Here is a 22,311-nt window from a genome sequence, read left to right as displayed (position 1 = left end):
ACTTATAACAATAACTATAGGTTAATATCAATAATATCTCGGACAAGTTCTATAATGATGGACGATCGACTTTTTTTAAAAGAGTTATGCCTCAGGGAAATAATAAGTGCAACGCGGGGGACATTGTAACTCTGTTCTTTTATTCAAGAATTAAAATATTAAAAAATATTCAACTCGTCCACGAACAGCACTGAAAATAAATTTATTCGCAGTCGCATTTGTTGTTCGGTCACACGTTGATTTTTTACCTATATTCAAATTCTTGGATTAGTTATCACATACATATTTATATGCAACGAGAATTAACTGTAGTTGCACAATTTGAATATCATGCATTTGTACGTTAATTCAATTATATCTCAATAAAAAAGCGTCAGATGTGAATTGAAGCTGATATCTTGCATTACATTTTAAAAATTTTTGATAACATTTAGATATTCAATATTGTAAAAATGTTAATTTTATTTTCAAAAATAGGTTTAGAACCAGTAATTCTGGAAACGTAGAACAAATTTGTGTTTTTAAGTTCCTTCGCCTTTGTCAATAAGGTATATATTTTGAAAGTTTTGGTATCAAATGAAAACTTATGGACTAAAGATTACATGGTAAAATCCTTGTACAAATGTTACTTTTAATGATAAAAGATGGAAGAAATTGTGATAGGAGGACACATTTAAGCTGTTGCTCAGATCAGAAGTACCTGTTTTGTAGTACAAAACTTCCGGGCACCAATTTACTTTAATGTGCTATTTAATGTTTGCTAAGTTTTCTGCACAAGTTAGGACGAACAATTGTGCTGAAATGAAATGGATGTCACTTTATTTTAACTCAAGAGAAAGTAGCTATGAATGTTTGAAGTTGCAGTGTTTACCATAGAAAACAATAGGGCTATGCATTTGTATTGTTATTCCTGTTTGCTTTGCACCACGATGCAAAGCTATATGTTTTATGTTTAGAAGATATACACGCCATCTTGAAATAATCATTTAAAAAGAGTAAGTTTTGCACCATCTTACGGTTTTCATTTATCATAAGTCTTTTGCTATGCCCGTGTCTGTTGTGACGTGTTTGATTTCAATCTATATATAACTGTTAGATTATTAAGTCATGGATTTCGTTACCATAAAAATCTTAAAACCTTTAATAAATTCTTCTATAAATATAAAGATTTGGTTTTGAAGTTCGGTTGAATATGTAAAAAAAACTTATTTCAAAGGGGATAGCACATCCTAATTTTCACGGCGATGTTGATTCCCGAGCTCGGAATATTAGAAACGATCCGGATAAACTTATCGATCCTTTGAATTTATTCCTCAAGGTTATCAAGTCAACACTGCAATTAGTTCTTCAAAAATTGTTCTATTGGTATTATGGTATAAAGATTGATTTTGTTATCAGTAAATTAATATAATATTAAACATTTTTTATATACATATGCACATTCATGGCTCTACAATATGTCGATACCTGTATCTTGTGAATCCACAAGGTAATGCTTTTCTCTGACTGTTTATGACGTCTTTACACTATTAATATAAAATCCGTTGGATGTTTGATGTGTACTGATGGCTATTTTAGTCTTTAACGCATGATTTTGTTAATTAGTTGTTATTGGATTTGAACAAGCTGTCAGTAACTGTGAGTACTCTCAGATCTGTACTTAGTGTTTGTTTGTTGTGGGGTTGTATAAGTACCCTGCCACATCCACTCTGTGTTTTGTAATTTAGATTTCTATTTGTATCCATCTGATGAGTTAAGATATTTTTATTGTTTGTTCTTATGTTGTACTCTTCCAGGTTAGACGAGGGTTGGCGCCTTCAAACGAGTTTATCCCGCCATATTCTGTATGTGCCTGTCCCAAATCAAGAGCCTGTTCTTCATTTGTTTTCGTTTGCTGCTGTGTTACATATTTATTTTTCGTTCATTATTTTGTACATTAATTGGGCCGTTAGTTTACTCGTTTGGATTGTTTTACATTTCTCATATCAGGGCTTTTTATAGCTGACTATGCGATATGGACTTTTCTCATTGTTGAAGGCCGTACGGTGACCTATAGTCGTTATTTTCTGTGTCATTTGGTTTCTCGTGGACAGTTGTATCATTTGGCAATCATATCACATCTTCTAATTTTTGTAACTAAGTTTTCTTCATAAATTTCTTCAACACTTTGACCCAAAATATCTTTTTATGTTCTTGTTTCTTCTGCATCTATATTGTATCTAAACGATTCGTCGTCATTCCTTTACGCGACCTACTGCAAATCAGTGTTCTGGCAAGGTGTGTTATCTCCTTTTGTGTTCAAAGAAATTTAAGTCCTAATTTTGTACAATTGAATCCGAGTTACTGACAAATATGTTATTCTTTGTATATTGAATGCATTGAATAACACCATGTAGACAAATGCATTTGTCTCCGAAAAAGTTGTCTTTATTAGGGTTTATAGGTAGGAAAGTCTGAAATATGACCGTAGATTAACATTAAGGATGTTCGCTACTCTGTTTCAAAATAACAAGCTTTTTAAAAGACTGTTCTAAAATGATAGTATATAAATAAAGTAAACCCCCCCCTCCCCCCCAAAAAAAATAAAAAAAATGAAGGGTCCGTACGCTTGTTTATGAGATATAAGCCATTGAAAATTTGGTGGGAAATAGTTCTCTCTAGATTTTTCACCAAATTTAACAATGGCATCTATTTTCTTTGAAAAACAATGAAAAAATAACAAGGAATTATAGGATTTTCAAACATAGCATTTTTAACTTTATGTAACAAAGTTATGAAAAGAAAAGTAGGGGATGGCAAGGATTTTTTGTTATAAAGACAGTACATGGATAAAAACCAGAGGATTCTGAATATCTGACAAAAAATTCAAAAACAACAAGAGTGAACATCCTTATATAACTAAACATCGTCTAGTGAAGAGATATATAAAGGTTTATTCAAAATAGTCTTAGTAGGTAATTTTCTCATCTTCCGAATGACCGATAATAACGAATTATCTCAACACAGTTTGGTCACTTGTAACTTTGCTAATTCTTTAATATATACATTGATGGAAAAACATAGTGATTGATTAATGAGGGTAATACCATATCTCCTTGGAAATGATGCTGTGTGTTGCAGTACACTATCTCATACTTGCATCTTTCGTTTTGAATTACTAGTTAATTAAGAATCCAGAAAATGCTGGATATCCTTCCCCATAAATGATCTGAGCATTTTAATAATCCTCCCATGTGACCTACAAGTCTTGAATCTCCCTCCTTGCAAGAAATGAATATGTTAAATGCTGCTGACAGGCTTGGCAGGAACTCAATATATAAAATATATAAAAGTTATATGTAGTCTATGTTTCAGAAAATTAAAATCTTACCTGGATTTTGATGTGCATTTTTTTCTAGTTTGAAGAAGATAGCAAAATTAAACAAAATTTCATTTGAAACGGTCCACTCAGTTACACAGTTTAAATCACCTATTATTTGCAGATGTCTACTGTCCATCTATTCTCCAATTAAATAAATACTACTCACAACATGTATTATATGAGGGAAACTTCTCAAACCTCTTTCCCAACTTAGTTTGTTTTTGCACCTTCTGCAGGAATAAAAAATAATGAATAGCAAAATCTAGAAAAGTTTATAATTTTCTGAAACATAAAATGCATTTAAGAATTGAATGCTTCTTTTTGTAAAATTCATTGGGGTGTAAAAGGTTGACCGAAGAAAATTTTGTATGAAGCGCGGAAGCGCTTTCCAGCAGGCATTTCAACGTTGATCTATAACGTTGAAAAGACGTTGAATTAACTGTTGGTTTTGAAATTTAGAACAACATTGAATATCTGACGTTGAAAAAACGTAATATTTTCAACAGTGTATCGATGTTGATTTTTGGTTGAATATAGTTTGAAACTTAACATTGAAACAACATTGTTTTAAGTTGAAATAAGCAATTCATTGCTTCTTGTTGGTTCATTTGTCACATTTGTTTGTCGTGATAAATATAGGCGGTTGGTTTTTCTCGTTTGAATTGTTTAAAACAAATTGTGTCCGGGTCTTCTATCGCGGACTATACTTTGTGGTGTTTGCTTATTGTTGAAGGCCGTTTAGTGACCTCCACATCAACGGACTCTGGTAGATATTTATCTCATTGGCAATCATACCACATCTCCTGATATCTATAATACTTAGTAACCACAAAAAATATTGAAGCCGTATGACTCAACAGAGGACATCAGCAAGATTTGATCTTTAACAAAAAACCAGTACAACAGATGTCAAGTTATTACAAAAGCTCGTATAGCCAATGGTGATCTGGTAAATGAATACAAATAATCTCTTAATTCGTTTTTAATATCTTCATGAAAATGAATTGTAGTCTCTAAACTCCTCTAACCATTTTTTGTGCATATTCCTTCTTTAACTCATCTTCTGTTATGTTTGTGTCTTCCTGAAGAAAAAAAACAATCGCATATAGTATTGTGTAAACATAAGTTAACAATTACGTAGAACGTCAAAGGCAGGGAGTACAATGTTATATAAAGCCGGTTTTTTTTTTTATTAATCTACTGGTTTACATAAATGCGGATCCGTTTTTACGATTTTTTGCTACTGTACATGTAGCAATGCCACCGATCTCGAGCACCAGGATCTTTTTTACAAATGCCACCTATTCCGAGCACAAGGATCTGTTGTCACAATGCCACCCATCTCGAGCACCAGGATCTATTGTAACAATGCCGCCTATTACGAGCACCAGGATTTATTGTAACAATGCAACCCATCTCGAGCACCAGGATCTATTGTAATAATGCCACCCATTTTGAGCACCATGATCTATTGTAACAATTCCACCCATTTCGAGCACCAGGATCTATTAATAAAATGCCACTTATCTCGAGCAACAGGAAATTTTGTACAAATGCCACCTATTACGAGCACCAGGATATATTAATAAAATGTCCCCATCTCGAGCACCAGGATCTATTGTAACAATGACACCCGTCTTATTGATTGCAGTTTATGTTTTAAATTTGATATGCATAAAAAATATCTATACAAATCAAATCAAATGATTTTATTCCTAACTAAAGGGCCCATATAAAGCATATAAATCAACACAAATCACAAAGTTCAAACATTATTTACACCAAACAACACACGCACACTGACATGACACATGCAATCTAACATACATACTGATTATTGATAATTAAAAATGTTAAAAAAAAATTTAAAATGTATACCTCGACATCTTTTACCTTTATCCTCAAATCTTTCCTTTTCATTTTTTCTCATGATCAAATTTTCCTAAAACTCTGTCCCTAATACCTGTACAAAAAATAAGAATAACATCGATCATCATCGCCATGCAATATTTCAAATTTGTAAAATTCGATTGAAGAATAAAAAGAAATCATTAAAAATTTCAGAGCATAGTTAACAATGATAGTGTGATTATGTATGACGGATTAAAATTTTGATAGAAAAGGGGGAGTTGATAATCTCACTTTGCAAAGGTTCCTTTTCAGTAACAAATCAGCAGTAAATAACTAAATAAACTGTATGTAAGCTGAGTATACTGTTCCCAGATTAAAGTACATATTTATATAGAGGTGTAGTCATATTGCAACGTATAACAAAAAAGACGATGGACAAACTGAAGTCAGTTATGATATCTCTACAACATGCAATATGGCGAGATTTTCAAAACATTTCACGTTTGTGCATTACATAATCTTCCAATGTTAACATCACTCAAGTATTAAAAGACAATCAACAACAGCAACGGATAATAATTAACATGATTAAAAGAAACACTTATTTTTCTTAAATATTGTTCAGGAAAATTGTACAATCTCCTGTGATTGTATCACACTTGATGATCGCTGTCGCGTTTGAAAAAGGCGGTCACACGTGTGCGGTCATACATTTGTCAGCATCATGTCAAGTGATAATTTTAGCAATAGATTATTGGGAGTGCTAATCCTCGTGTATCAGCTGTGTAGATGCCGCACTTTCACATCCTGTGATTTATCTATGTTTAAAATATTTCCGGATAATAACATATTAGTTAGTAGTATATTTCGATGAATGAATATATATATTTTTGTATACTTTTTACGATTTTGATAAACGTCCTGGTTAGACGTCGTTTGGAGCTTATATTTCTTTTAAAAATTCCTGATTTTACTAGATAGTGTACAAAATAAATTAAAAGGCGACATTGATTACAATTTTCGATAGCAAAATCCTTATTTATGAACTTTTGTTGATGCAACAACAAACGATGTACAACCATAATTATTCCTCTTTAACATCGATGGCTAATATTTTCGTTAACCTATGCATACAATCTGTTTTCTCGACGAACCTTCATCGTCGACATGTCAACCAACATTAACCGTTGAAACAACATATTTACTTCAACCTAATTTCAACATTAAAAATGCAACTAAAATTCAACATTTAAAAAAACAACTAAATTTCTGCAACATAATTTCGACGTTGCTATTACAACGTTGAAACAACGTTGAAGCAACGTCTGGGAAAAATATCAACCACATTTCAACGTTGAAATGACTTTGTGTGCCGGGTGGGTTCATTCTAAAATGTGTGCACGGTCAAAGCTTTTACAACCCTATGAAACTACTAAAAGAATAATTCAACATTATAATAGATATTACATTTTTTCGCTATGACCATGAAAAAATGATTACTATCATTTTTATTTACCTGTGCACTTTATCGTGGAAATGTGTTTCATCATGAATGTTACAATCATTTTGAAATGAATGTTAATACCAGAATGACGCGAGATTGCTATTTGCCAATCAAAATAACGTATTATAATGAAACATACATCTAATGTTATTATTTAAAATTCAATCAACTAGTTCCTGCCATGCCTTTAAACTTTTCCAGGTGCACAGGTTTGTCTTTACTCAGAGTAAAATGTGTGGTGTAAACACGGCCATATTAGTCAAAACGTTATGATGAACCTTAAATAAGTAGATGATACTGACATACATAACACTTCATTTCGCAAGACATGAAGAAGATCCCGTAAAACGCTTGATAGTACCGAAAAGGCAAAATAAATAAAAATTTGAGACACATCAAACCGTTAGAACAAAATAGGAGGTCACAACCAATGAGGTTATTTATTGATTAAAACATTGCGCTTGAAGGGTAAAACAGGTTAGCACAGAAGCAGTGGAGTACCTGTTATAACCCCTGTAAGTCTTAAACAAGGATAACTTAATAATGGAACCATCTCCACACCAAGAATAACTTAATAAAGGAACCATCTCCACACGAAGGATAACTTAATAATGGAACCGTCTCCACACGAAGGATAACTTGATAATGGAACCATCTCCACAAGAAGGATAACTTAATAATGGAACCGTCTCCACACGAAGGATAACCTAATAATGAAACCATTTCCACACGAAGGATAACTAAATAATGGAATCATCTCCACTGAAGCACTGGTTACTGGTCACTCTATCGTTGATTAGGTAATCGTTCTCTTTTTGCCATTATACATTCTGATAAGTTTATGAATATGAATGTTTTCTTAACACTAATCGGCAAATATATTGTTCATTTTGGGAACTACAATATATTTTACAATAACTCATAAAATATGTTGTTAAAATGGATGCCCACTACGTATAAAAAGGTATTATTTAGATAATCTTTACCAGTCGGCGCGGGACGTTTGCGCTTTTTCATAGGACATTTGCGCTTTTTATGGACGTTTGCGCTTCAATTATAGAACATTTGCGCTTTAAAAAATGTCATTTGCCCATACTAGTATCATGATATAGCTGCAATATACTCACGACTGTGTTTATTCACCTGTTTTAATCTTATTTTGTTCTTCACGTAACGCATTTACGTCTGCTCTTATTTGATTTATTTCTTTCTTGTGGGCATTGTCTTTTTCTATCATTTCTTTACGAAGTATATTAATTTGCTCTATCGTCGTATTCAATTCTACTTTCACTTGCTTAAGTTCATTTCTTGTCGTATCTAGTTCTACTTTCACCTGTTTAAGTTCATTTCTCGTCGTATCTAATTCTACCTTTACTTGTTTAAGTTCATTTCTCGTCGATTCCAGTTCTACTTTCACTTGTGTAAGTTCATTTTTCGTCGATTCCAATTCTACTTTCACTTGTGTAAGTTCATTTCTCGTCGATTCCAATTCTACTTTCACTTGTTTAAGTTCTTTTTTAGTCGATTCCAATTCTACTTGCGCTTGTTTAAGTTCCTTGTTCGTCGATTCAAATTCTACTTTCACTTGTTTAAGTTCGTTTTTCGTCGATTTCAATTCTACTTTCACTTGTACAAGTGCCTTGTTGTTCGATTCCAATTCTTTCTTCACTTTCTTTATTTCATTTCCATGTTAAAGTAACTCGTCTTTTATTTTTGACTATATTTTGTTCCACTTTATGTACATATAATGCACCAAGCAAAACAATTACAGACAGTAGCAAAACAACTACATGATTCCCCATTGCTGTTATGTTTCAAAACATACAATGTCCTTATTAGTTACCTTCACGGGTGACTGATACATTTATATATTGCTTGAACAAAAGAGTTTAAAGTCCACGAGGGTCTGGCTTGTGGGATCTTCAGTTCTTTGTTCTTTAAATGTTAGCAATTTTTCTCTTTTCTTTATTATTTCCCATTGTTCTTCATTTTTTATGTTTAAACATCCTATTATTCTCTATCCTTTATTTTCATTGTCTTATTTTTCTATATTCTGCAATTTTTTATCCATTATTCTTTATTCTGTAAACTGCATCTACACCTTTTCGTGGTATGGATAATATATCTGAAGTATGCAGTGATTTTTTCTTTAAATTTTGTGTGAAGGTATTTCACATGTGTCATGATGTTGGGAACAAAACATGAATAAAAAACATTTGGGGTCACCGACTTTGTAATGACACTATGGCAACCTCAGTTTCGTGATTTGCCAAAAATAAACAATATTTGGTTGTTATTTAAAAATTCAAATATTCTAATAATATTGAACCTACAAGTATAATTCTTTTTTACGCTAAACAAAAAATATCTGTCAATTTAAGATTCTACAATTTAAGATTTTGGGTGTTTTGATCCTTAAAAATATGATTTATCTCATGCCTGCAAAATATGATACACAGGAGTGAAAACATGTCCAGTATTAAACAATAGCTATCATTGATTTCCTCATGAAAATTTGAGAAGGTACGTGCATTGTGTACTCATTCAAATAAATTCTAAAACATTATTTGTCACCGACCTTTTAAAAAAGTTATTAGCAGTTCTCATGGTTTTTCTTCTCATTGGTTTTTAAGAAAAGAGTTTTCTCACAATTATTTTATGTGCAAAATACCGACTTCACAAATGTGTTGAGTTTAAACAAATTTGGAACACTCCTAAATGCATTACGTATAGACTTTTCAAGGAAAATTTGGAATTTGAAAATTATTTCAATATCATCAATGACCTAGATATTATTTATACACTTTGTAAATTCATGACTTCGAATCATACAATGCTAATAGAAAAGGGGAGATGGTATAATATTGACAGAAGTGAAAGAACTTGTATATGCAATAATGGAGATATCGGAGACGATTATTACTTTATCTTTGTTTGCCTGACTGTAGAGGATGAAAGCATAATGTTTATACCACATGCACTAATACTTAGACATAAACATGATAAATTACATGCTTTACAATTTCTAACAATATACATCGACGTAATTATGTAAGCAAAAAAGGCTGGTAATCTTTGCACGTTAGGTTACAAATAAAATCTTTTCGCGTTAGGTAATAAATAACAGAAACGGCAGTGTCAAATATTACATTTGTAGTTTGAGTGACTATATAGCGGAGACGAAAACATGCCTAAATTGTACTTGACCGACATACCAAGCTTGTTCATTCTTGTTCGAGCTTTAAAGGCAAAACCAGCGAAACATATAATTATAAAACAGAGTCAGTCAGTTCTTACTTTTATTTCTGAGAGCAGCGTGTTAAGCGTGAAGAATGTGACTATCATTTTTGATTCAAAACAGTTTGAAGGAATAGCATTATCTCCAAATTGAGAGAGACCAGATGTGTCGATGATGTTGATTGATTGTTGTTAAACGTCTAGCAACAAATTAAATGCATATTTAGGACGAGAAGACGTTGAATAAAAAACCCGGCTTTGTAATAGACCGACACGCCACCGGATGTGACGACACTGTAAGTATGTCCTGTATTACCGGTCCTACCAATCAGGACTCAGTAAAATCTGTTACGATGTGTACTGAATATTATCGGTAAACTTACAGACCAAGTCTTGGATTAAACCCATGACCTATTAGAATTGAGTAATACCACCAAATTTTATAAATCCGGCTCAGTTTATCGGTCTATTAATAGGTGGATACTTAGAGTTATAGCGCTGTTTGTAAGAAAACAAAGTTCGATATAATTGATAGTCAGGCAGATGACCCGGGTCGTGATAACCCACATGCAAACAAAATGTTTTTTTCGGAGGATACCCCTAGCAGACTACCTCCTTCTGCGCTCACCAATTGATATATTTAGCGTTAGAAATAAAGTTAAATATTTTTCAGCTATACATGCCCCTGGTGGCCTATGGATTATCATTTATAATTGCCAAAGGTCTATAATAATTGAGGATAATTTTTCCTTATTGAATAGTTCTATTGGTATATTTTATATTCAGTGATTTTGTAGAAATCTACGTATTGGTTTAAATTTATTATATCAAAAAACGAAATATAGAGTCTTATTGACTAATCACATACAATGTACTTAAAACAGTTAAACGTATATCAGAGTTCTCACACAACACAAAATAGAAAACCAAAGACTGAGCAACACGAACCCCAACAAAAACTGGGGGCAATCTCATGTGCTCCGGAAAGGGAAAACAGATCCTTAATTGATTTCGATTTGTTGTTGAATCCCTTGTGCAGTTGGGTAAATCGAATGTTCCCTAGTTTTGCCGTTTAAACTAAGATTCCGATTTTGTCTATTTTGTAAATATTTGTTTTATACAATTGTCTGAAAAATCTAAAAAAGAAGAGGTATTATAGTAAACAATCAAACGACATGTACTTTTTGTAAAACAAATTTAAAAAAAAACACACATTCAAGTTACCACCCGGAGATCATTTGTTACAGTGGGAAAACGGAGGAAATTAGACAAAGGGACAACACAACGAATATACGATACAATTCTGCAATTTTTCTATATACAGTTGGTTGACCCTTTATCTTGATAAATTGCATATCGCAAACTATTGAAAAGACAACGTGTATACAAATAATACTATATGAATGGAGTTTAGATATTTGTTTACAAATAATAATTTGAATTCTATTGGCGTTCTTTTATGTCTGGACATGTCTGCTTTGACTCGACCTTTGACTCGAACTAGAATCATAATTCGACCTTTGACTTGAACTTGGATCATAAAACAACCTTTAACTCGAACTTAAGTCTGTTAGGTAAAAGTCAGCAAGAAGACATGTCGCCGTACATGGACACATTATTCTGACTGCGAGTGATGAAGGTAAATCCAGAAAAGAGCTTCGGACGCATGAAATTTATAACGTGTTGTTTTCATTTTATAACGAGTTTTTGTAACGGATCAATTTCTATAAATGATGAGCATGATTGTTTTGTAAGAAATAGCATTTAATAACTGAATTTTTGAACTGAAAAAGAAGTATAATGTACATGTATGTGGACTTCTCATATGAATTGTTTTCGAAAACTGAATTGTTTACAGTAAACAACAAAATAAAAACATGAAACTATATGATTTATGGGTGTATTTAAGTTTTTTTTTAACAAATATAAAGAAATAATTCGGTGCTAGGTACACTGAATTAAAGTTATATTGGCAAGGGAACTATTAAAGGTTAGGTTGTAAATCATTTGGAGCTACTTAAAATTGTGTGTAACGAAATGACTGTAACAAGTCTTAATTATGCCAAGAATTGGTCGGATTATCATTGGCCCAATGTTAATCGTATATTTTTTATTGTTTAAATTGGCCAGTCTATCTGGAAACTGATTAATTGAGAATCCAGATCTCAAGAATATCAAAACTGATTTTGTAAACTCTCTCTCTCTCTCTCTCTCTCTCTCTCTCTCTCTCTCTCTCTCTCTCTCTCTCTCTTTTAATAGATTTTTTTTTCTGATCTGTGATTTTTTCGTGGTTTTGTAATGTTTTATTGATGTTGACTGAAAAATAAGCATATGATACTGGCATACGTGACACTTTTTTTCTGTAGAACATGTAACAATCACTGGAAACTATCAACAGAACCTATTTCGGAAAGCCAAACAATTAAAACTTTTACAAAAATCATAACTGTGGACTAAAACAAGAGGTCACAGCCATCATGGCATGTAAGGTGAACTTTGCTGCCGGAGTTACAATCTTTCGTTTTATTATTGTTTCATTTATTGATTAAAACTTACACTTCATTTGAAGAGTGAAACCTATCAGTATCGAAACCGAAGACTACCTAGACTTAACGAGATACATGACCTGGCAACCGAACAATCCCTTATTAATCACTTGTTACTTCATCGTTGCTTCGGTAATTGCCTTCTCATACTTTTGCAAGTTGTGATTGCATGATTAATATTAATTGTTTTCTTAACGTCCATTGCAAATATTTTATGCATATTGTGGACAAAATCAAATTGTACTATTAACCAATAAATTTTGTTGTCAAAGAGGAGGTTCCTTAAGCAAGTGGGTGGCATGACAATCCACCAAATTGTGAACTATTTCCGAAATGAGTAACAATCCTTCAATTGAGTAATCATTTGATGGCGCCAAAAACATAATTCTCTTAACTGAGTCTTTTTACTTAAAATGGCACAAATTTATAGAAAATGATACAGCTTCTTCCAAAGAATCATATTTTTATTTTTAGTCTTAAAAGAAGTTAGTAGCCATGAAAATTGTCATCTTTTCGAGGTTTTCATAGCCTTGAAACTTCTTAGTAAATCATGTTAGGGCTATTCAGCTGTTAGAAAATTTGCTGCATTTTTCGTGAATATGTGCCATTTCAAGTACAAAATGTGTATTAAAAACAAACTCTAGAAAAGTATCCCTCAATCGAGTGATAGTTACTCATTTTGGAAACTTTTCCCCATTTGGAAGGTTGTCCCCAACTTGTTAAGTATACAAAAGTTATGATTTAAAATATATATAGCTACAGTGCATTCTCGACTGTGTTTGTTTACCTTTTTTAATTTCATTTGATGTGTTTTCGTAACGGTTATCTGTTTCTTTCAGTAACGCAATCACGTCTTCTTTATTTTTATCTATTTCTTTCCTGCGGGCATTGTCATTTTCTTTCATTTCTTTACTATGTACATTAATTTGCCCATTCATCGATTTCAGATCTTCTTTCATTTTCTTCGTTTCATTTCTATGAAGAATTTCTGTATTAACAAACTCATATTTAAACTTCATCGCGTTTTCTTTTATTTGAGCTATTTCTTTCCTGCAGGCATTGTCTCTTTCTATCATTTCCTTGCGAAGTGCATTTATATGTTCTCTTGTCGATTCCAATTCTAATTTCACTTTCTTTGTCTCATTTCTGTGTTGGATTTCTGCATTAACAAAATTGTCTTTAATTTGAACAATTCGTTGTTCAACATTGTATCCATATAATGCACCAAGCGAAACAAGTACAGACAGTAGCAAAACAACTAGATAATTCTCAATTACTGCAGTGTTTTAAAACATAAAATGTCTTTATAATTAACTTTCACGGGTGACTGACGTCTTTAAATATTGTTTCCACGTAGAAGTTTCAATTCTGTGAGGGTCTAATTAGGGGTCTTTATTTCTGTTATTTTTTAAATCATTTCTATCTTTTTTTTTTCCCATTTATTCTCTACTTTTGATTTTAAAACAGCCCATTATTTTCTATTCTTTTTTTAGGGGGTCTATAATTCTCTATTCTTTTTTGTGGGTCTATTTTTCTCTAATCTTATTGGGGGTGGGGTCTATTTTTCTCTGTTCTTTATCTTTAATTCCTTGTTCTCCACCAATCCACACCTTTTCCACGCGGTGTACACAACGGTATGGATAATATACATGGAGAACAACAATAAAACGCTGTTCCTTTGCTTTTTGTGTGTTTTGTGATTTGATTTTAGATCATGGATGGATACACAATATCATTTGTCTTTCTATTATAAAGTATGCGAAAAAATAATCCGTAATGTGAATATCAGATTTCAAAAGGACGAGGACATTTTGCTCTTTAAATTCAGCTTTATAAATTTTTTATGTCATGATATAAAAATAATCGCTAATATATAACTCTTTTGTATTTCAGAAAATGCAGAAAGATAACTGAAAGATAGCTATACAGTTAACCTTTACTACTCTGAGACAGTTTATTTTACTTATTCTGGAAAATAATGTGTATTCAAAATTACTGTTTATATGAAAATAAGAAGATGTGGTATAATTCCCTATGAGACAACTATCCACCAAAGCTCAAATGAAGTTGATGTATGAGAAAACCCCATACTGTATAGTCGGCTATAAAAGGCCCCGACATGAAAAATATGAAACAATTCAATTTAAAACAAAAAGAAATTTGACAAACATGAACCATCGACAACCACTGAACTACATGCTCCTGACTTGAGACAGGCACACACAGAATGTGGCTGGATTAAACATGTTTATGAGTGCTTATCCCTCCCCCTATCCTGGGACAATGGTGTTACAGCACAACATAAGAACAAACTATTAAAATTAGTTGAAAAGGGTTTACTGATTAGATTAATACAAAGCAGGAAAACATTTAACAAAAAACACAGAACTGACGTGGCAGGGTATTTATACATCCCTAACAACAAAAAAAGACACACAGTACAGATCTGAGAGTACTCGCAGTTACTGACAGCTAGTTCAAAGCAAATAGTAACTAATAAAAAGAATCATGTATCTAAGACTAATATATCAATCAGTACACATCCAACATCCAATGATGAAAAGACGTCATTAACAGTCATAAAAAAAACGTTGCCTTGTGCAATGCCAAAATATAGGTATAGACAGATTGTAGTACCTTGAATGTGCATATGTGTTTTACATAATATTTATTATGATTTTAACTATTTTTTTTTTAAATGACGTTTCTACAAAAAACTTTATCCACTTCTGAAAATTATTGATCAAGTTGTACAGATTCTTTTGGGGGAGAGGAATCCAAATTTACAACCTGACTTGAAGCAAACAACGGTCAATCAAGGTGATATCTTTAGTTAATAATTGTAAAGGGGCCGTATACAAAGTCAATACTAAAAGAAAGAATTGATTACAGCATTACATGTGTTATGAAATTATGGAAATTATTCTTTGTTTAGATAAAATTGTGAGAATAATTTCACATCTTTCTATTTGTATAGACACTGCAAAGGCTATGTTTTGCAGTATAAAATGAAAACATACCGGTATTCAATAGTTTTTTTTCAAATTTTATTTATTTTTTAACTGTTCGAGTTAAGTTCGACTTAGAATTAAAGTTCGAGTTTGAGTTCGAATCTAAGTTCGAGTTTCAGTTCGAGTAAAAGTTTTCGAATCACGAAATATAATTCGAGTTCGAGTTAAATTTTGAGTTAAGCTTTGGATCTGAGTAAGAAATCAAGTCAAAGTTGAAGATAATGTCCGAGTTGCTTTTCAATTCATATGTCGTGTTAAACATCGATTTCGAGTAACATTTCACTTTAGAATTCGCATACAAATATCTAAATAAAACTTCACTTCAAATCTAAGAAAACTCGATTGTATTATCAGTTTTGTCAAAACGATAATTTTGCCTCAATAGTGCTGCGCACCTAGGTAATAAAATTTTGCAGTACGAAAATACGAAAGTCAAAATAAACCATATGCAAACTTTAAAAGAACAACACGTTTTAGAATCAATAATGGACAAATGATAACGAAGTGCTTTTTCCTAGATTTACATTCAGGAATGCTCAAGCTCACACATTTGAAAGACAACGATGTACAAGACCAGAACACATATAAAGCTATATGACCAAAAAAGGACCTACCATAACCAATTCATAGGTCGCCTTTGTCTGCGAGAGTTAGAACCCTAGTTTCTTAATAATTTCTTAATTTATCAACGGAGAATTTACGAGATAATGCTGTCCTTCAAACTTGAAAAGCAAATGATATTCAAAATATTAACGCTAAGCACGCAGCTCTCGGAAATAATATGAATAATAGTAAAAAATGAATGGGTCTGTGTCAGAATGATATTTCTCACTAGAACTGATTATGCTTTTAAGTTAAAATTTCGAACGAGAAAAATGCGAAAAGATTACCAAACTTTTTGCTTACATACTTTGATATATATTGTTACAAATATACATATGGCATTTATCCAACTAACTATTTCTTTCTCAATGAAACACTCGTAAAATACACACCCGATGTCCTGCGTTAGACCTTGACATGGGAAATGCACACACAGGCACATGTAAAAATAGCAAAAGATATACCTTAACTTGATAAAGCTAAAATCTTAAAAGACAAATTAATGTGTACACAAATATTACTGAAAGAATGGTGCTCAGATATTTGTTTGCAAATAATAATTGGAATTCCGTTTGGACACCCTCTTATGTCTGGACATTTCTGGTTTGACTCGACCTTTGACTCGAACTCGAATCATAAACTGGAACTTTGACTCGTTCGTCAACTCGAACTCAAATTATAACTCGAACTTTAACTCAAACTTTAGTTCGCAAGGTAAAAGTCAGCAGGAATACATGTCACATTACCTGCACACATTATTTTGACTGCGGGTAGACCAGTTTTTGCTGTTCTCATTAATTCCGCGTGCATAGAGGAGAAGCAGAAAAACCATACTTCACATCTTTTTCATTATATGCTGAAAATCTCGATACAGTTTTGACCAATGATTATAAGGCGTTTAGGAGATAATACGGATATACATATGTACTGTAGTGTGTGTATGTTTCATAGATCACGTCATGACAAAGCTAACCCCATATCTCATTTGAAAGAAGTAACAAAACAGAAGAGAATACATAATAATATCATGAAGGTAAGATTAAATAGAAGTTTCATTCTGTCAAACGTTTCAATATCAGAAGATTTAAAAGTTTGACATAAAGGGCGAATGCATGCACGGACACCCTTGGCTAGTATTCCCACATGTACCACCCGCTTGAAACAGTTGGGGGTTTTACTAAATGGTCACTAAAGGATATAACTACTGGAAACAACTGACGAGGTTCCTGACTTTGGGACAGGCACACACTAGATTTTGAGTAATTGGAATTACTTTTTATATCTTTAAAACTTAAAATATAAGTATACGAATAAAGGTGGTGTGAAGTATATGGCACAGACAGCAACTAAACAACAATCTCAAAACCATCCGTTTTTCAACATACATCAATAGACATGTGTCTTTACAGTATGTTTAAATTGCCAGTAGTCTTATGAATGAATTAAATAGACAACAAAGAGTTGCAATAAACACTTATGTTTTTAAATGACAAACAATTAAGATATGACAAAAGAGAGTACCTAACGAGGTACTTTACTTTGAAAAAGCACGTGAACATGTGGCTTCATAAGTTTCCACAGGAAAATTGTATAAACATGGAAGTGCATTATATCATTTCTCATACAATCATTTGACCGTAGATTAACATTACTATATAACTCAACATCGCCTAGTGAACAGATCTATAAAGGTTCAATCCAAAGTAGTCTTATTCGTTCATTTTCTCAAAAGCCAAGAGACCGATAATAACGAATTATCTCTAAATAGTTTGGTCTCTTGTCATTGTAAGTTTCCTAATTCTTTAATCTAGACAATGATGAAAAACATAAGGATTGATTAGTGAGAGTAATACCATATCACATTGCATCTTCCGTTTTACTAGTTGATTAAGAATCCAGAAAATGTTGACTATCCTCCCCCATGGATTTTTTCAGCACCTTGTCCTGGCATATGACGCACAAAACCTGAATCTCCCTCCATACAAGAAATCACTACGTTAATTGTTCATGACACACCGATGGAATATCCATAATTTCGGCCAACCTCTCGATGATTCTGCATAATCTGGGCATGTAGTTTGTCTTCTGTAGAGAGCATTGTCAGCGAAAAGTGATAAAATCCGTTCTTTGGAACTATAAAAACTCCAGTTATATTATAATTATTTGTAACATCAGTTATAATCTGGTCGAACTCTATTCTTTGAGTCTGACCTAGGATAGTATGGGAAGACAGAGTTACATAAAACCCAGGTCTTTGTGTGTGAAGTTCTGAAAAACATGAAGGTTAAATTTCGCTGTCAATAATGATCTTTTAGTTGCCAAAATAGAAATAATGCAATAGTCAATTTAAAAGAATGCTACCATTAAGTTTGTCTGAAAATATAAATTTAAAAAAAAATTAACAGACAAAATATCAATATTTCAATTGAAAACGGATTTTTAAGGAGTAATTGTAACGAATCAATTTTATAAATGACGCGCATGCTCGTTTTGTTAGTATAGCATTCAATAAGTAAATTTTTGGCTGAAAAAAAGGTAAAGTGTATGTGGACTTCTCATATGAATTGTTTTCGTAAACTTAGATTAAAACAACAAAATATAAACGTGAAACTATTCGATTTAGTTTTGTATTCAAGTTGTAATTGTTTTAGTAAATATGAAGAAATGATTCTCTGCTAGGTATATTTGATTAAAATTGCATGTGCAAGGGAAAATTAAAGCGTTAGATTATAAATCATTCGGAACAAGTTAAAATTGTGAGTAACAAAATGCTTCTAACAAGTCAGTAATATGTCGAGCAATCAAGGTATTATCAATTGTTGCAATGTTTATCTTTTTTTTTTCCATATTATTCTCCAGTTTTTTATGTTTAAGCACCGTATTTGTCTCTATTCTTTATTTTTGTTGCCCCATTTTTTTTTTATTCGTTAAAATTCATTATTCTTTATTCTATAAACCTTTTCGTGGTATGGATAATATACCTGAAGTATGTGAAAAGATAAACCTATCCAGTTCCACCTGTGATTTTTTTCTTTAATTTTGCGTGAAGGTATTTTATGCTTTTGGGAAGAAAAAAATGCTTAAAAATATAAAAATAATCTAATATTATCGAACCTACAAGCAAAAATCTTTGTTCATGTTAAACAGAGGATTTGTATCAATTAAAGATGCTAGAATTTAAGATTTTTGGTGTTTTGATCTTTAAAAATATAATGTATCTCATGCCTGCCAAAAATTATACGTAATAGTTAAAATAAAGTCCAAAAAAGTATGTATATGTCACCGACCTTTCAAAATAGTTATAAGCATTTTTTTTCTTGTTTTTAAGAAAAGATTTGTCTTCCTTCAGAACACTTAATTGGACATCATAGTACAAGTTTCCCGCAAATATCGCTAGTCGGACGTTTGAAACCCACATTCAAAGTTTCAAGTATGACAACATTATACATCTACTTTATTGTCCTGTAATACAAGAGATTAAATTTATGTATCAGTGTTTGTCAAATATCAGTCTGTTGCCGTACAAATTCAATCGTCAGAAACACCGTCCGTTGGAATGTGAATTTGTTTAACATCACCTTCTACTCTATTTTAAAAAGAAAGGTTTATTTCCTCCCTTTCATTGACAAAGTTATTGATAATAAAAAAGGCGGAAAAAGATGACACCGACTATCTTCAAGACTATATATATTAGACAATGTGTTGTTGTTTTTATTTTGCTCGTCACTTTCAGAAGTTTGCCCCAGCACACTTTTCAGTCTTCTCCTTCGCCACTGTAGTGCTGAATGGACGGACTACGGTATACCATAATACGTCCTGACTAAGACGGGACGTATGAAACCTAGGCCGATTGAATCCAAAAACTTAAGAATTTATATGTCGTGCTTCTCCTCTAAGCACGCGGCATTAAAGAGTAAGAGCAAGGACTGGTCGGCTCGGAGTCAGAATAATGTGACCAGGTAGGGTGACATGTCTTCTTGTGGACTGTTGTTACCTTATGAACTAGCTCTTTATAAATCCGGCTCAACGTTTCGGTCTAGTACAAAGCAGGGTTAATATTTATACTACATCAATACGTTCTCGTCCTGAATATTCATTTAATTTATTGTTAAAAAAGTAATTAAGTAATTCATCTATCATTTCTGTTATATACAACCTAATGTGAAAAGATAATACTTTGAAATATATACACTGTAAAAATTGTACCTAGAATTTAAACGTGTTTCAAAACTAATGTGCTTAAGAAAATGTTTTAATTTTTAAACATAAAAAAATAAACATGATTTGGCTGTCAGCACATTGCAATAAACGTGTTGCTGTGCTAAACATTGTTTAACTACTTTGTCAAGTATATGAAGCTAAACGTGTTTTAATTCTAAGCACTTTCAATATTTATACACTTTCCTAAACACGTTTAAAATTACAACACATTTAGGCCAAAGACAGCATGCATATCACGTGATAACTTTTGAGCGGAAAGAAGAAACAAAGAACCCGAAGTCAAAGGCCACGCTGTTTATTATTGACCATAACTGACCGTAACTTGACTGTTTCAGAAAGGTAGGGAGTTATATGATTATACTGTCTTTTAATTTTCACTGCCAATTTTAAATGATTATTGACAATTATAAGCATTATTTACAAGTAAACTTTCGTATAGTCAATGCAGGAGAAAAAAGGGGGGTTGGAGGTACCATCTCACGAAACACGTGCTTGTAGGAGCTTTAAGTGTTCAAACTATCTTGTGTAAAGATATTAAGAGTTGTTTAATGTTCTATCATGCAAGTTTTCACTTATTTTTAATTTATGTGCTTGGGAAAAGAGTTTGTGAGGATCATTTTCGTTCGGTACCTCTAGGCAGATTATACTTATGTAACATGCAGGGTAGCGGAATCTGCCGAGGCTTACAAGGATGTGGTCACGTGCATCATTTGCAAATCCAGTGTCATTTCGAGTTCATTGTTTTCGTAAGCACTTCCGACATAAAGAATCAAGTTACACTTTTCTGCAAATAATAAATAGAATAATGGTTGTTTAATTCAATAGTTAGAAGAGGTTTAGCTATTCTTATAATTTCATGTACATGTATTGTTTTATTCTAGATTGATAAGAGAAGTGTAGAGGAAATCATCATCTGTCTTGATATATATGCCACAAGAGGAGATAACGAACAGTGGCAAATCTGTTGCCAGGTAAGAATCAGAAGCGTATTTTATTTTTAAAATGCCAATATATATTTGAACAAATGAATAATATTAAGCATGAAAAAAAAGTTTAACAGTAAAAAATATATATCAATTGATTTATCAGTAGATTTATGCTTTTATACCACCTTGTTCTTAACGTTAGTCTGGGCCTTAAATCATGCTGGTACGTTTTGGTGTTGCGGTTCGTATACTTATATTTTAATAGTAATTTCTACTTAGTTGCTTATTAACTTTCTTCTATATTTCAGGCCAGTGACCAGCAGTTGGATACTAAGAAAAGAGAAGCTCCATGACTTATTGTCCTGCAAAACGAAAACAGGACAGTTTCAAATTGTTTTTGTATGGGATGGGGTACAAGTAGAAGAAGGAGTGGTCATTAACAATACTATGTACATGTACCTTGTTATGAATTTATGTTTGATTGTTCAATGATTACCTGGAAATACATGATAACATAAATTCCTTTGTTTTATATGTTGTAGTATTATGATAATTTCTACTTTATGAATATTTAAAATGAAGAAAAAATGCAATAGTCAAATGACGTGAATTGAAGTAAAGAAACACTCTTTAAGATTGTAAAGGTGTTGGTCACATTCAATTTGATATGGAAATTCCATTTTCTTAATTTGATGCATTGGCTCCTTTTTGTGATGGGATGAAAACCTGTTTTATTGAGAGCTATCTATTAATAAACGTTTGACAGTCTAGCCTCCGGAAAATTAGTTCAATTTAGGCCTAATGAAGTAACGGCTTCCCACATTAAAATGATAAACATGTTTCTTCACGACCCTTTATGATCTAAACATGTTTACATTCAAAACACTTCACAGCTAAACATGTTTCCAAATAAAACACTTCACAGCTAAACATGTTTATAGTCTAAGCACTTTATAGCTAAATATGTTTCTAGTCTAAACACTTTACAGTTTAACATGTTTACAGTCCATGCACTTTAGGCTGTTAGCACATTAAATATCAAACATGTTTA

General features: G+C 32.2%; 1 long non-coding RNA gene across 2 annotated transcripts; it reads right to left on the bottom strand.

The window, feature by feature from the left end:
• Nucleotides 1-3,363: 3,363 nt before the first annotated feature.
• LOC127724519 (uncharacterized) lies at nucleotides 3,364-8,571 on the bottom strand. Of its 2 annotated transcripts, XR_007992538.1 has the most exons (5): nucleotides 8,092-8,571; nucleotides 7,860-8,049; nucleotides 5,240-5,324; nucleotides 4,390-4,443; nucleotides 3,364-3,502 (listed from the first exon to the last, which is right to left on the bottom strand). It is a non-coding gene; the product is annotated as an uncharacterized LOC127724519 (long non-coding RNA). The 2 variants fall into 2 exon arrangements; XR_007992537.1 differs by lacking the exon at nucleotides 3,364-3,502 and having other exon boundaries at nucleotides 3,681-4,443.
• Between the last annotated feature and the right edge of the window lie 13,740 nt (nucleotides 8,572-22,311).

Source organism: Mytilus californianus, unplaced genomic scaffold (genome assembly GCF_021869535.1).
Source record: "Mytilus californianus isolate M0D057914Y unplaced genomic scaffold, xbMytCali1.0.p SCAF_14, whole genome shotgun sequence".
NCBI lineage: Eukaryota > Metazoa > Mollusca > Bivalvia > Mytilida > Mytilidae > Mytilus > Mytilus californianus.
The sequence above is the reverse complement of the archived record's forward strand: the minus strand, read 5'-3'. Positions and strand labels throughout refer to the sequence as shown.